General features: G+C 45.0%; 1 protein-coding gene across 4 annotated transcripts in view; it reads left to right on the forward strand.

The window, feature by feature from the left end:
• The window catches only part of sorcs1 (sortilin-related VPS10 domain containing receptor 1), a 240,968-nt gene that overhangs the window by 106,824 nt on the left and 120,143 nt on the right, over positions 1–14,001 (forward strand). The window contains exon 2 of one of the 4 annotated variants that reach the window (XM_077246246.1): positions 1,620–1,741. The exons of the other annotated variants lie outside the window; for them this stretch is intronic. The gene's annotated coding sequence lies outside the window, so the exon portion shown is untranslated. The remainder of the gene's footprint in view (positions 1–1,619; positions 1,742–14,001) is intronic. 4 annotated transcript variants of the gene reach the window in all.

Here is a 14,001-nt window from a genome sequence, read left to right on the forward strand (position 1 = left end):
AACAGAGAGAGAGTGTGAGTCGCAGCGGCGAAAACACACTCAGCAGTGAAAAGGATATGAACGCCGGAAAGCGTAGCAGGTACGGTGGCTGAAGGCGGCGAGGTGCAGGCCAGCGACTTCAGGCTCGAAGGCTCGTCCCGCAGAAGGCTTACAATCAGACGGCGCGGCTTCTCACTCCGGATCCAGCGATGCAGTAGTGCTTAGCTGAAGAGTTGAAAATCAGTTTGTATCAGCCTGTCGAGCGTATTTATAGGCCAAGGCCACGCCTATTCTGGCGGGACGCGACGAAATGGGCGCGAAGCACCCCCATTGGATGTCATGTCACGCAGGGCCTCTCTCGATAGGCTTGCTGCTGTTGCCGCAGGGCAGCCAATAGGCGCGCGAGCCGTCTTGCCTATGTCTGCACGCTGCCGCACAGCGTTTTACATTAATCAAAATTAAAGGATAACTTTTGGCTTCAATATCTCGTGGAAAAGAGGTTTTCCCCATAGCGTAAGATATTACGCAGTACGAGAGATACTCTCGTAAGAGAACAAGAAACAGCTTTCAGTGAGGTATGAAAAATAATCTTGTTTTCCTTTTAAATTATGTTTATTTTTCTTACCCCACTGGCATATTTGTATCTTCTTATTTTCAGCTTAAACTTATAATTTTGATGATTTTTTTTTCAGATAACAAGACTTAATATCCTAGAAGTAAATTTAAGAGTTGTAAAGGTTGATTGAGGACACAACAGGAACGAGCGCGATTGACAATAGAAGGCAACAACACTTGTTTGTTGATTTATTCACAATTTAAATATGCCTCTGGTCATAGAGCTTTTTAGATGGATTCTCAGGCTTTTTAGATCTAATAGAATCTGCAATTGTTTGCTGGCTTCCATTGCTTCATTTCAAAGTAGAATGGCTCTAGCATTGCTTTTCAGAGAAACTTAGCATGTTTCCTAAATCTCTGTAAAAATATTATTTTTATTATTTAGTACAGTCAACGAATGAATGAATGACAAACAGCACTTTTAAGACAAGAAAAAAACACTGACTAATAACATCTTTTTTTGGCAGTAAAGCTCTTTTTTAACCTTCTTGAACTATATAATTGACTTGCTTATAGTGGTTTTATGATGTTCATAATTCACTAAAAGATAATAATGTGTGATATTTTTTAACTAGATGAAGAAAAAAGCACTGCTAGAGAAACAGGGAGGAGGATAAGTGGAAACAGAAAAGTGGTTTTCTGGACTTCCTCAAGAAGCATCTGTCTGTGTCAAGTGTCTCTCTCTCTTGTCAATCCATGTAAAGAGCGTCAGCATGTTCCAGCATGTCATCCGTAAGAAGAGGCAGTGCTTTGCGCTCAAAATTGCTCATCAAGGCCCTTGTTTAAAACTATTCTCATGTCTGAGTGGGATATTGATTTATGCATAGTGTCCTGCAACAGAACGCAGGGTGACGTGCGAAGGGAAAATCAGTATTCCGCCAAGACTCAAGGGAAGCTGACTGCACTTTTGGGAATGAACATTTTATGCTCATGGTTAGGATTTATCTTCCGGAACTAGTCCCGGATTTCTACATAATGTTTCCAATAATGTCACTAAAATTGTGCCATTTGTTATTTAATTATAGAGCTGAAAGCAACATGGGGCTTTGTTGAAAAGGTATCATGGGAAAAAAGTTATTGGGCTCTTTTGGAAGACGAAATGGAAGTGTAACAAGGTTATAATGCTCTTGGGAAACAAATCGCAAAGGTAAAGTAACACTGATGTACTATTCATTTTCAGCTTCTATCAGGAAATTAGGAGCTGTTTAGAGTTTAATAAAATAAAAAAGACTTTCTTTTCTGGGAGATATGACATTTTAGTCAAACAATTGAAAAGGCCAAAAAAATAGCAGTTGGAAAAAAAACATAAAACACACAAAGAAAAAGAAACATTGATAAGGGTAAAAATAGAAATAAATATTTATTTACATATTTATATACTAATTTCTGCTTTTTCGTTTCAGTAAAAGTATCTCGACAGAAGTAAACGAAAAAGATAATGTGACTTATTTTCAGAGAATAAGATTTTTTTTAATGTTTTTGAAAGAAGTCTCTTTACCAAGGCTGCATTTTATTTGATCAAAAATACAATAAAAACTGTAATATTGTGAAATATTAATTCCTATTAAAATAACAGGTTTATTTTTAAGTATACTCTAAAATGTAATTTATAACTGTGATGCAAAGCGGAATTTTCAGCATCATTACTCAAGTGTCACATGATCCTTCAGAAATCATATGCTGATTTGATGCTCAAGAATCATTTCTGATTATTATCAATGTGGAAAACAGTTGTGCTGTTTTCAACATTGATAATGGTAATATTTTTGTGGACACCCTGATGCATTTGACGAATGAAATTTTCAAAAGAACAGCATTTGTTTGAAATCGAAAACTCGTGTAACATTATGAATGTCACTTTTGATCAATTTAATGCATCCTTGCTGGATAAAGTATTTCTTTCAAGAAAAAAAAAACAAAAAAAAACACTGATCCAAAAATTTTAAACCGTAGTGTATATCTATGTTTATTTTTCTCTTCTTGTTAGCAAATATATATATATATATATAAAAAAAAAAAAACTTCTATATTAATTTTTTTCTTGTTCATAGGATGCTTGGATAGTTTTACTGAAAAATGAAACTGATTAAAAAAATTTAAAAATCGAAGTTGTAAGTAAAAAAAATAAGATTATTGAAGCACGGAAATACTATTTCAGTCTTTCCACTTCAAAATGTCATGTTTATTTCAATGTTTCTTTTTATTTCTTTGTGAAATGTACTATCAATTTCTGAGTGAAAATTGCATGAAACTCGTATATTTTGTTTAGCAGGCCCTTTATGAGATATTGACATCTCTCTTTGGCATCTCAAAGTGCCTGCCCTGGAAAATTCATTCAGACTTTGCTGGACGTAATTAATCTGTTACGATGGCGCTCTTCATAATTCATCACAACTTGTGAGTCACACTGCCATACACAAAGGCATTAGCTAATGATTTGGCCAGCCCTGTATTTTCATCTTGGGCTGTGATTTTGGGCCGAGGGCCGGGTTTCAGAGCGGGTATGTGGATGTTAGCTCAGGTCATGAGGGATTTCAGGTTTAAAATGAGAGTTGCAATTAGCACAGCTCTTTGATTGTGTTTATATGCACAACAATATTCAGATTAATGAAGATTTGATAATGCATGCTTTTATGTAATTGTGCTAATTGGATTAAGCCAATACTGAAATCTGAAATTGTTAAGATGCTGTGTATATATATATATATATATATATATATATATATATATATATATATATATATATATATATATATATATATATATATTCTCATTTATTTTATATCTACCAGGGTTTTATATCTCCCAAAAAATGTTTATATATATATTAAATTTTTTTATTATTATTATTTATTTTTTGATTTTATGTTTCTGAGAGCAATCAGCCATTTTCCATCAACCACAATCAATCAGTTTATTCTCATGCACCACCACTAATTTCTTTTCAGTTTTCTGTCAAAACAATTACAAGGGTGTCTTGGTTAAATCGGATTGTTTACATTTTACGTCGCTGATGTTTATGTTGTGATTTGCATATGCTGTCATCTGTTAACTAGATGCTAATGAAGACAAACTCGCTGTCTGGCAATATGAAATGTCTGCTTAAAAACTCTAAGACACTCTTTGTCACTTTGAAAAAAAGAACATGAAGAAGAAAAAAAAGTGAATATTCAAAACTGGGAAAGCAACAAGCGTGTACCTGGAGCTTAATTTACATGAAAGATGTTTATATCTGCTAATGACATATTCACAGGTTTTATGTTGAGGAAGTCGATTGCTGTTTCCTTTTTGAATGTACATAAAGGAGCGACCCTGTGTTTTTATCTCCTCACAGCTTGTGTCTTTGAATTATCCTTAGACTATACGTTTACTATGCTGTCACCCTAAAGTGAGATAGAGCACACTTGACAAGTTATGTGGGAAGATTAAATATTTTCCCTCCTTATACAGTTTTTGACACGGAACACGGAAAAAGAAATTGAGTTTTGGTAATAATTACTTATTTAGCAAAAATAGAAAGCACAATTTTTTCAGGATTCTTTGATGAATAGAAAGTGGCTCATTACAGCATAAATAATATATAAAAATCAATCAACCATAATATTAGGGAAAAATAATAATAAAAAAAAACAGTTGATCAATAACTAATCAAGGCCTGTTATAGGACTCCACCTTGTTTCCTTGAAAGCAGTGGCCACTGCTTTTGCAAACAATTTTGCAAATCGTACCCACAATGCATTGCCTTTGAGCATCTTTAGCCATTGGTTCTTTCCACTACAATGTTTTCCCAAGCGCTGCTGAGGATTGATTCTTCCTCCTGCCATCAGACAATGCAACATCTCCCTCTCCTTTTCCCATCACGCTGTTCCTCCAGGTGATTCCCTAGCCAGGGTAACAACAGTACACACAAACAGCTCTTTCTCAATCATTCACTGAGTAGAAACACATAGCCTTCTGCACTCATACAGTATATGTATGTTATAGCCTATTTATGTGTGTTGTACCTTGGCATTAGTAAAATACCTGAGTCTGTATATACAGCTTTCCTTGCAGTCTGTTGGTTGCTGAGTTCAGTATTCTCTGTTTTCACTCAGTGACCTCCAGAGCCACAGGAGATTGTGAGTGCTGTTTATTTGTGCCTCTGTATGTGTGAGATTTGTTGTGGAACTTTAGTCCTTGGATTTTTAAGCCAAGGACAAGCGCCAGAAAGTGAGAGTAAGAGGACCAAGCTGGCAGCTATGAGCAGTGCAAATAATATACTCAGTAGTGTTGTCACGATACTAGAATTTCTAACTTCGATACGATACCTTGAAAAATATCGATATTCGATACCATTTACGATACCACAGAGAAAAAAACTGCCACAATATTAAGGGGGTCTTTTTTTATTTAAAGCTAAATATAACAAGTCTAGAACATGACAATGAGGTATATTTTACATGAAAAAAATGTCCTGAGTTCTATCTGTTAATATTATTATTCATTGGACAAGAGCTAACATGAGCCGTTGTTTTTTTATTACCTACTGTTATCAAAGATTAAAATATACTGTTACAAATGCATTGTTCATCGGTCATAAATGCTGGTTTATACGTTAACGTAAATCAAAGATTAAAATATACTGTAACAAATGCATTGTTCATCGGTCAAAAATGCTGGTTAATATATTAACGTAAATCAAAGATTAAAATATACTGTAACAAATGCATTGTTCATCGGTCATAAATGCTGGTTAATAGCCTACATTAACGTAATTTGATGAACAGATTTAAATGCAAACGTGCGTGCATCACACGCGGAAACAATGCTCAATGGATTGGCATGAAGTCAAGTCAACTTTATTTATATATTGCTTTTAACAATACAGATTGTGTCAAAGCACTTAACAGTATCAAATTGGAGTGTGAAGCGCGTCTCCGCGCTATTCTCCGACATGCCCGCTCGCGGTGTGTAGCGCGTGCCCTGTCCACACTATTCTCCGACATGCCCGCTCGCGGTGTGTTTTTTTACACGTGTCAGCGCTATTCTCCGGCATGCCCGCTCGCGGTGTGTTTTTTACGCGTGTCCGCGCTATTCTCCGGCATGCCCGCTCGCGGTGTTCTTTATCAATCAACCAAAGCCGGTCGCGGCGCCGCACTCGCCATCTTCCCATTCACTTTTGCTATTTAACCAGAGCGAATGAGACGAGTGCGTCACGTGTCGTGTTTGTCAACGCGCCTTTGGCGAGAAGTGAAAGTGACCCCTCGGCTAGTATCGGTGTATCGATACTTCGGGAAATTAGTATTGGTACCGTTCCGATATTTCAGTATCGATATTTATCGAAATATCGATATTTTTGACAACACTAATACTCAGATTACTAATACAGCATCAATGTTACTCTTCCCTTGTCTCATTCCAAAGCCGTAGAACTTTCTTCTGCGGATCACAAAAGAAGATATTGGACCCCATTGACTTACAATGTATGGACAACAAGAAACACTGGGATATTTTTCAAAATATTTTCTTTCTTTTTTTTTCACTAAGGGAAAAAATCATACAAGTTTGGATTGATGTGATGATGAGTAAATTATGACATGGCATTTTTAGGTGAACTGTCCCTTTAAGTAAAAAAAAAAAAAAGCAGTGACTATTATTATGAGTTGGCTCCGCTATCATAAAAACATCATTGCTCTCTAGTGCTGATGAACTGTTGCAACAGATTTGCCAACTATTTTCAATGGAAATATAGCTAAAGCCTGCTCAAAGCCTTGTCTGCACAGGCTATAGAGACAATAACCGACAATCAACGGAAGAAACTCAAGAAAACTTACTGAATTAGAAACAGGATTGGAACATCATCAGGTACTAGGGTAACAAACAACTAGTAACTTCCTAGTAAACTGTGGAAACAAAAACTCGATTCCGTTTACATGACAACTCGCAGTGCTTTAAGTGGCCCAAAAGAGGTGCCGGTACTCTATTATTAAATTTTTTTTTTTTTTTTTTTTGCTGACTCCCCTCCTCCCCTGAGGTAACAACAACTATATTGAAGGGGTGCTATACACACACACATATATATATATATATATATATATATATATATACAGTCAACAGACGAACTTATAAAAATAATTTAATCGTGGATTTGCTTGAGCTAGAAAGAGCTACTGAACATAAATAAAATGTGCAAAAGGGTATTGAAAACATTTTGAACAAAATGTAGGCTACATAAAATAAATTATAAAACATAATAACATAATAACCATAGAACAGTAGAACATAAACATGAGTCTTGCTATGGTTCATTCATTTCTTTACCCGTTTCACACACCCTCTCCGGACCACGTTGAGTTGACACCATGATTGACACATGGACACTTATAATCGGATTGACGGCTCGATTGGACTAAAAAACCCTCATGTAAACACCTTAATCGATCCGATTGAGCTCGATCCGAATGACATTTCGATCGGATTGAAAGGGGTGGTTTATCCCTTATGTAGTCCGATCGAGAGAACGTCCTGGTTGCGTATGCAACCCACCGTTCCCTGAAGGAGGGAACGGAGGACGTAGTCGACGCGACTGAAATGGGATCACGCTAGGGAGCCTATCATCTTCGAGTACTATTGAACGAGCCAATGTAATTGGCGTGCGTGATTCGCATCACACACTCCGCCCCCGCGGCGCGGGTATAAATACGGAAGTGGATGCACGCACTAGTTGCTTTTCGCTGAGGAGCCGAGAGTAACCCGGGGTCAGCGGTGGTCCAGCGGTAGTGGCAAGGGGACTACGTCCTCCGTTCCCTCCTTCAGGGAACGGTGGGTTGCATACGCAACCAGGACGTTCCCTTTCAGTCGATAACGTCGGACGTAGTCGACGCGACTGAAATGGGATCAACCATTGAACACGCCACTAACGCTGCCACCTTCCAGTGCCTAAACCAAAGCCTCCTGATGCCCCCGCAAACTTAAGGCGGGGAAGGACAGGGCTTAGGCCAGGGAAGTCACTGCTGTTCCTACAGGACCACTGGGAAAGCGTTCCCCGTACGTTGGAAGGAAGGGACGCTGCGGAAGCCACATCCAACCCGAGGGAGGAAATGTGGAGAATACACATATGAACTGGGCGGAAACCGGGCAGTCTAACATATGGAATGTCACTGGGGTGGCTCCAGCCTAAGACGGGGGGAGACACACCGGACAGTGACGGCAGAGAGACTCTGCCGAGGGAAGACACGGGCTCACCGCAGGGAGCCGTATCGTGGAAGAATACACATATGGGGTCACCGAAGGGACCGCAACATATGGACCCAGCCTAACACAGGTTCCACACTGCTTACGAGTGGTAGGCCTAACACCAGACGTTCCGCACGTCCGACGTCGGAGGGGTGTGGAGGAACTCAACAGGGTTCAATTTTAAGGGAACTCAACTGGAGTAGAAAGGCGCACGTATCCAGTCCATAGGAGGGGAATGGCGCAGCAAGCCGACACTTGAACCGGGCTCACGGTGAAACTGGCTTCATGAGAAGGGAGCCCACGGGAAGCAGCGGTTCAACTAGGTGTCGTCCAGCCCCCAACTCTAGAATCTGTTTAGCAAAGTATATCGTCAACGCCCAGGCGGAGCACTTTACACTCATCATAGAGGAGCTCAACACCTAAGTGGACATGTTGCATCTCGGATCTTTGCCGAAATGAAGGCAAGCACTAAGTGCAACTTTGCATGGAAACAGCCTTCCCTCTCTGCTGAATTCCAACAGATATTTGAAGAGCTGGTCTGAGGTCTATGACTTGCATTCTGTACACGTCCAAGCGAATCGGACAGAGAAGCCAGGGCTGGATCTGCCTCCTCCAGGGCAGCGCTTGCAGGCTCACCACCTGCTCCTATTACGGGAGAGGTAGGAACCTTGGGCACAATCAGAGCCGGGGTCTCAGCTTGTGAGAGTTAGCCGGCCCAGACTCCAGGCACAATACGTTGACCGAAAGCGAGCAAGTCCCTACCCTCTAGTAGAGACCACGCGAGCAGGAGAACTGATATAACAGAATTTTTAACTCACTACCCGCAGTGGCTCAGGGGCGGTCTCTGCAGTGCAGTCGCACCAGGGACAAGGCCCAAGAGGATAAAGAGGGACACAAGGATTTACAAGACCTTGCTCCTCAGGAACCTGACGATCAGAACGTGCTTCTGCATACTTCTGCAACACGATGAGCGTCGTTTAAACACCGAGGCAACATCATTTTGAGGGTGATTTAGGAAAACAGCCTACTGCAACCCATTTTGCAGGAAAGAGAGCACTGAAGTGATCGAAAGCTTTCAGGATCTCCTCAGGGGAGAAGACGCACTCAACGACTAGGTTCCACTTCTAAAGGCGTAAGCACGCTACCCAATTCTAGGGGGTGCTCGCAGAAGTGATGGTAACTAACACATGTTCTTGTGATAGCCACCTGAACCTCCGCGTTCGGATGTAAGACCGCCCGGAATCTCCGGGGGAAGAACGCGTGTGCCATCGTGCCCCGTCCCCGAATCCAGGGGAAGTCAGGAAGGCTGTTGAAGGGAACCAGGTCTAGTTGGGCCAATGAGGGGCAACTATGAAGACCTGTTCCTCTCCTGACTTGGCACGTAGGTGCAAGTGACGGGCGCAAAAGACAGGAGCATTGCTCAACACAACATGTGAAGATCACTGGGCTTCAGGAGCATTTTCTGCTCAGCACTTGGGTGTGACAAGTTCACTGAGCTTCAGGAGCATTCCTGCTCAACACCTGAGTGTGATAAACTCACCGAGCTTCAGGAGCATTTCTGCTCAACACTTGAGTACGAAGAACCTCACTGAGCGACAGGAGCATTTCTGCTCAGCACTTGAGTGTGACAAGTTCACTGAGCTTCAGGAGCATTACTGCTCAACACCTGAGTGTGATAAACTCACTGAGCTTCAGGAGCATTTCTGCTCAACACTTGAGTGCGAGGAACTTCACTGAGCACCAGGAGCATTTCTGCTCAGCACTGCGTGTGATGAATTCACTGAGCTACCTGTGATGGACTCACTGAGCTACAGGAGCATTGCTGCTCAACACCAGAGTGCGATGAACTTCACTGAGTTTCAGGAGCAAATCTGCTCAACATGAAGAGTGATGATTTCACTGACTTGCAGGCGCAAGGCGACCATGAGTCGCAGTCACTTTTAGAAGGCTCACTGGGGTTAAACGCATTTCTGCGGGCCCCTGGGGCCGCTGAGTCCCAGTGTTTGTCCAAGGGTAGTCCGCTCGGTTTACCCAAACACTGGCGGAAAAATAAAACCGGGGGGGCAACTGAGCGGCCCCGGAATGGTCATGACCCAGCCGGACCCAGGGGATGGAGTCTCCACTTGCCCTGGCTATAACTGTCGTGAGGCTCGATGGCGGCACGATTGAGTAAGCGGGAGGAGTGGAATAAGGCGCCCTCAGAAGCGTCTGACTCCAAGGAGGAGGTGACGGGTGAGTTTGTGACATGCAGGGGAAGCTTGCGCAACGGTCGCAATGTCTAACAACTCGAGGCACGAATGCCCGTGTAGTCGGGGGTCGCCCAGGCCCCCGTTAAAACACGCCCTTTGTACATGGCCCCTCTGTTGAAGAGGGTTTGGCAGCAGACCGGGATGAACTATAGTCACACAGGGTGAGCTGCTCTGCCACGGTCACCTCGGGACTCGATCGTGAAGCTAGCGCTGAAGCGGTCACATATGGAGGGAGCCAAAGGCTGCGACTACCATATACCCCAGGAGCCTCTGAAAGTTCTTTCAGTGGGACCCTTTCTCACTTCAACACCAGCTGAACACATTCTCATTGGAGAGACCTGTTGGACCGAGTACCTCTCCAAAACTAGAAAAGAGATACTCAGCCCGTGGGCGAGATTACTCTCTTCCAGTTGACCTGAAGACCCAACGGGCTCTGGAGCACTCGAGGGGAAGGACACTGTACTGATACTCCACCCTTAGACGCAACACACAGGATGGCCTGCGGTGCGGGAGGTAGAGATCTGAAGCACATGTCTTTCAGGTCAAAGCTGCAGACCAATCTTGGGCCAAGATGGTCACGACCCACCACCTAGTAGCACGAAGAACGAGTTTACAACTGGCCTTCGTACCGGCTGGAGGAGCGGCTATATCAAATCCTTCGCCAGCAGGATAAGATAAGCACGCACAAGTCAGGAGCACTGCTCAACACTCGGTGTGATGAATATCACTGAATTTTCAGGAGCACGTCTGCTCAACACCTAATGTGATGACTATCACTGACTTGAGCGGGGTAGCCGAGCCTGAGGTGGGGCAGCAAAGTAGAGAGAGTGGTGTTAGTGTGCTGTGCAACACTTACCTGTCTCCACAAGCGGCAGGGGGCGCGTGAGAAGGCGGATGACCGGGTCCTCGAACGCACCAAGCTGCCTGCTGGCGACCAAGGGGGAGCTGAGGGGTGTAAGGCTATACAGGGTCACACCCGCCAGACTGGCCCTCTTGGGACCCAGGAACAGATGAAATTGCTCTCTCTTTGAAGTGTGGGTACCGCTTGCTCCGCTTTTTTTTTTTTTTTTTTTTTTAGGGAGCCAGCGGCGGAACAGACACACACACAAACAAAGGCTCCACCCGGCCCTCACCCGGGGGGAGGGAGTGATCGTGCCACTCCAAGAGCATCTCATCCATTCCTGGGCGGCCCGCTCCGGAATGCTTTCGCTGTCGCTTGCCACCTGGCCTGGCAGCGCCTGGAGCGGGCTGGGCGTCTCTACTGCGGCCGGCTCCCTGCTGAGGCCTGGGTGGAGGCTGCTGCGGAGGGCCAGCAGGAGCGGCGGCCGGAGAACGCCCACGGCGACGAGCAGGCGGAGGAGCTGCCACCGGCGGCGGGTGGAGGCAGCAGCTGGCCACCGGGGCAGGATGTGCCGGATGACCTCCGTCTGCGCTTGAGCGGCAGAGAACTGTTTGATGCAGTTCTCCACCGCGTCGCCGACCAGCCCAACCTGGGAAATTGGGGAGACCAGGAACCGAACCTTGTCCGCATCCGCCATACCAACCAGGCTGAGCCAACGAAGGCGCTACTGGACCACCAAGGTGGACATCGCCAGACCGATCACGCACGCTACGACACCCGTACCCCGGAGGGTGAGGTCGGATGCAGTGCGGTGCTCACCTATGAGCGCACGGTCTGGATTACCCTCGTGCATGCCATGGGTGCCCTAGCCTGCAGCAACGCCATGGCACGCAAGAGGAAGGGGCTTGCCCACAGGCTTTGTAAGCTCTGCCCATCGGAACGGACGAAACCCACAGGCCTTAGGGGGGAGACGAGGATCCCCCCAAAAGGCAGCGGCCGCCGGACACAGGTGCACCTGTGTCGACAGACCGCTCCAATGGAGGGACACCTCGCAACCCTTCACCGTTCCTCCATCAAGGGTAATGAGGGGGAAAAGCTATTCAGGCAGTTTCTGGCAGAGAAAGATGCTGTTCACCACCTGATAAGCTCTCCATGCATTTCGGGAAAGAAAGGCACTGGGGCGGCGAGCTGAGAACCAGCGCGGCCCGCCCCAAGATACCAAACTCCAGATTCCAACCGAGACTGAACGGGACACGGTGGAGGTTCCACTCGAGCCCGGCAGCCTCGGCGGCCCGTTTCAGCATAGCTGATAATTCTGGATCCGGCTCGGGCAACATTGAACTCCCGGAGGGAGACAATGCAGCCGAGTCATCATCTCCAGAAGTCAGCTCACCCTCTGATGCTGCAATCGGCGTCCTGTCCTCCAGGGGAGCCCCGAGTGAAACCGCTGGCCCACCCATTACAGATGGACCAGCAGACAACACAGGAGGCTCCAGTGGTTGCAGTGGAAGGGAGGAGTGAGGAGCCCACAGGGAATGGTTACCGGGCGGGACATCCAACACTATCCTCCGGTCACCCATCCCACACAGCACCCGAGGGTGGGGCATGGTAATGGGGACTCGCTCTCCGCGAACGAAGGCGAGTCTCGCCCTCAACACTGCGACAGTCATGTTCCCACAGTGAAAACATGAGCTGTCCACAAAAGCTGTCTCAGCGTGCTGTAAGCCAAACACGTGACACAACAGTTGTGACCATCAGAGAGAGACAGGGAACGACCGCACCCAGAAACGCACGGGCGGAATGACATCTTGAAAAAGACGCAAACGCACCCGTGTTGCTCTTTCAGAAAATAGGACCGTCACCAGTGCCGGAGCACACAGGGAAATGACCGCGGCAACACTGAACAGAGAACTGAAACAGTGAAGCACTCACTTTTCCGCCCTCTAACCAGCCATCAACACACACAAACATTTAGAAATTTGTTGCTGTTAAAACAGCAGTTGAGAGCTCAAAGCTCGCGATCACCGCTGCACTCGCGCTGTAGAACACCAGCACTGGGAGAGTCTTCCTGAAGAACACCGACACACTCGCTCGTTGTAGACAACAGCACTCTCAGAGACATCAAACGATCGGCTCCGAAGCGAAAGGCAACTAGTGCGTGCATCCACTTCCGTATTTATACCCGCGCCGCGGGGGCGGAGTGTGTGATGCGAATCACGCACGCCAATTACATTGGCTCGTTCAATAGTACTCGAAGATGATAGGCTCCCTAGCGTGATCCCATTTCAGTCGCGTCGACTACGTCCGACGTTATCGACTGAAAGGGAACATGTAAACACTTGATTGAAAACCGAAACTGAAAGGACTGCATATGTGCAATGACGTTAATTAAACATAATGAGTATAACGCGCGGAACGAGCTGTTTTTCCTTTTGAATAAAGTTTCATATTAATAAGCTTCCCGTCATTCTAAAATTCTCATTTTACTCGCGCGTATGTGAAGTGAAGCAGGACAACGTCCCACCAGTCCTTGTTGTGGATTCTCATCCACAGACGCCTGGTTTTGGCCGTGGGGAGGGGCATTTTTACTTCGTGATCAGCACGGCAAAACGGTTAACATGCTCTAAATTATGACCAGAGAAGAATTAATATTACGCCTGCTGTTTAAAACACATAAAGAACCAATAGATGAGAATATTTATGCGCGAACAGCGGGAAACTCTGTATATTCGTGCAGTTTGTGCATGTCAAAAAATCTGATCCGATTTGAAATTTGTGACATATAAACGCGCTAATCAACCCGATTACTTTATTTATCATTCATGTAAACACCTTGTTCAGATTCATCAATCTTATTGATTTCATTCCGATTGTGTCCATGTAAATGTAGCTACTGACAGGAGCAAAAGCGACGCATGCTCTTTTCACTTGTAAAACTCAAGGGTGTATGGGTAATGTAGTCTCTGCTCTCGGTGGGACGAATTAGGAAGTGTGCATTGTGAAGGGCGCTCTGAAAAGCGACAGCGCAGCCAAAGGATTAAAACAGATGTGCAAATGAGCGTACCGGTACGCTAAAAGCACGTTCTGGGCGCACGGAGAGGT

Source organism: Siphateles boraxobius, unplaced genomic scaffold (genome assembly GCF_051911475.1).
Source record: "Siphateles boraxobius isolate OS27281-9 unplaced genomic scaffold, OSU_SipBor_1 29, whole genome shotgun sequence".
In the NCBI taxonomy this organism is placed as follows: domain Eukaryota; kingdom Metazoa; phylum Chordata; class Actinopteri; order Cypriniformes; family Leuciscidae; genus Siphateles; species Siphateles boraxobius.